The following is a 3,002-nucleotide window of genomic DNA, read 5'->3' as shown; positions in this document are numbered from 1 at the left end:
AGAATATTTCAAATGCCATTCCATTAACGACGTACTTTTTTAAGGTGCATATTAGTTATAAGTAGTTTTCAATACGTAAAGGGAAAATCTTCGTCATAATGCAGCTATTTTCCTTAATAGGTGTGGTTTTTCTTTGACAAAATGCAATTAGTGGGATCAAACGTATGTTAATTTATTTTATGACTACCATTTTCCCAATAAAAGTACCACTAACCATAACTTCATAAACCGTAAGCTGAAATTTAAATTAAGACAAATAAGGAAACTCATTTAGCTAAAATCTAAATTACAAATAATATATTTAAGTCGAGAAAAAATTAGTTTTGAAATAACTGCAAACAAAATAATCCTATGCTGATAATTTTTACATAAAAGCCTTAATGAGCTTCAGAAATCATTTATTTGGGGTAAGTTTAAAAATATAGCAAATTTTTTGTTTAAAAAATACGAAAAGAAAACTAAAGACTTAAAAAATATAATGGAAACTATAAAATAAAATATTCATTCTGCCAAAAAACTCGTATAATTTTCCACAGAATGATTCTTTTAAGAATGTAGATTATCTTTTACTTTTTGTAACTAAATACCAAGATTACAGTTGAGGGTTGGAACCTTTGGTGTTACACAGCAAAATAAAAACACTAAATCACCACAATACACCAAAACACTTTTACTTTTACACTGGACGCGCGTTTCGCTAACCATGTTAGCATCATCAGCAGATGATTATAAACTAGTTTTAGAGTTTATAATCATCTGCTGATGATGCTAACATGGTTAGCGAAACGCGCGTCCAGTGTAAAAGTAAAAGTGTTTTGGTGTATTGTGGTGATTTAGTGTTTTTATTTAACTAAATACCATATACAGGAAACGGCAATAGTGCGACGGGCATCTGTAGCTCCTAAAATAAAGAATTTTAAAGACGGTCGAGATAATACTGTCCCTTTGATGTACCTATAGAATTAATACTAATTCTATGGCTGTACCTGGGTCTACAGCTTACTGGCCTTACTGGCAGCTATAAATACGACCCTTTCTGTATTAGCATTAGTCCTCGGAAGACAAACAAAAATCAATACTTTTTTTTCTCAGGGCTTTAACAAAAGTCAGTACCTGAGACGGCTCCACAGAGGCTATCCTCGACATCAACCGTACCAAAGTTCATGGCACGAACGGTCGTCGTCTCGGCGCACTCAGTGATAAGGTGTTCTGGTGTTTCCCCATTTTCTCCATATAGAAGCTAGAGAGCCGCACTCCACTTTTGCCCCTTTGCTTCACGCATGCATTGAAATGCCAGAGCGAAGTAATACTTCAATATAGTTCCGTTAACGAAAGCAGCGTGTAGCTCGGTGGTTGAGGCTACCGCTTTGTGAGCAACGGGACGGTCGGTGGATCGAACCTCGGTACATATAACTTTTTTATTTTTTTAAAGCTGTTTTTATTTTTTAAACCTGTTTGTATTTTTTTTTAAATTTATTTAGAGTTGTTGGTAACAGGGATCAAGCCGTAGGCGTATTATGATTGCGTTTGTTAGTCTTTGGTCTGAGTTTTTTTGTATTTATAGCACGCGAAATACCCGACCGATTTTGTATAACTCATGCGCATGCGCGGAAGCAAAGGAGCAAAAGTGGAGTGCGGCTCCCTAGCTTCTAGTATTTTCCGCACAGAATCTGCATTCGCCGTTGTTTCTCAGCTTCAGCCCACTGAGGTGCTCGTTGAGGAGACAGTGTCCTTTTAGAAACCCCGTGACAATCCGAATATTGTTTTTATTTAAATCATACAGGGTGTTCAAAATTCTACGCCAAACTTTCTAAAATATAAAATATTTTTTCTTCGTTATTTTAAATAGAACACCCTTTATATTATTCTTTTAATAGATGGGGAATTAAAGAGCCAGACTTGAAATTAGTTTAAACAAATTGTGCTCAAATGTCCGAAACATAAAAAATATTAAGTGTGGCATATCATTGTGCTCAGGAGACCGAGTTCTTTCAAAACCTCAAATAAAAAATGCAGGTCGGTATTTAAAAAAATCAAGTTGGGCTCTGTATCTCACAAATTATCAGCTAATTTGAAAATCTAAAATTACTAACAGATAGCTCTAATAAAGTCGCTATGAGAATGTGCAATTAGTTTTTTGATTTTCTAAAAAGTAACGACAGGAAAAAATAAAATTGATTTTCAAAAAAATCCGTTTTTTCCAAAAAACTCAGTAAATTTGATGGCGTCTTGGTGAACATCCCAAGGCGCAACTTTGCCCCAATTTAACCATTTTCGTATATATTACGGTTACCGAGATACCAATATTCGTACCTCGAATTTGTAGCACCCTGTATAGTAACAATCGCATCGGCAACGATTAAGAGGTTTTTCTGCATTTTTCATTTAAGTAAGTTAGGTCGGATAACATTTATTTTTTAATTAAAATACCCATATTTGACGTTTTAAGTATCAACGTCATTCAGTCGATACAATACCGGTAGTAAAAGCGTCAATAAAATCAAGAAAATATCAATGAACTTACATTACCAGTGCAATTTAATAATAGGCGGCTGTGATAGCCCATGACGTCAATAAATAAATCGACTACAGTATTTTAAACATTAGCCTTCGGTGTGAGTTAATGACGTCACGAGGCGAGACACGAAAACATTTTTACACAAACATTTCATATATCCTATAAGCTTTGAAGCGATGTGTGTGTGTTTCTTCGAGCAGAATGTCAATGAGATCCATTCAATTCGGCAAGTTAAATTATTAGCAATTAGCGTGGCCTTGAGGAAATCCCATAGAGAATCGCGTAGTTCTTTTGTGTTTTTCTCTTGGTGCCTTATTCTGGCTTCTGCGGTTTTTAACCATTATATCTATATTTTATGTGTAATTAGCCTTCTGTCAGAACCTTCATTATCCTTTTTAATAAAGGTATAGAATTGTTTATAGGAGATAATGGGAAATAGTAATTGGAAATGCTGATATAACTAAGTGTTTGTAATGCTTCGAAT

The sequence above is a fragment of the Sitophilus oryzae genome, unplaced genomic scaffold (genome assembly GCF_002938485.1).
Source record: "Sitophilus oryzae breed Bouriz unplaced genomic scaffold, Soryzae_2.0 scaffold_2008_pilon_pilon, whole genome shotgun sequence".
NCBI lineage: Eukaryota > Metazoa > Arthropoda > Insecta > Coleoptera > Curculionidae > Sitophilus > Sitophilus oryzae.
The sequence above is the reverse complement of the archived record's forward strand: the minus strand, read 5'-3'. Positions refer to the sequence as shown.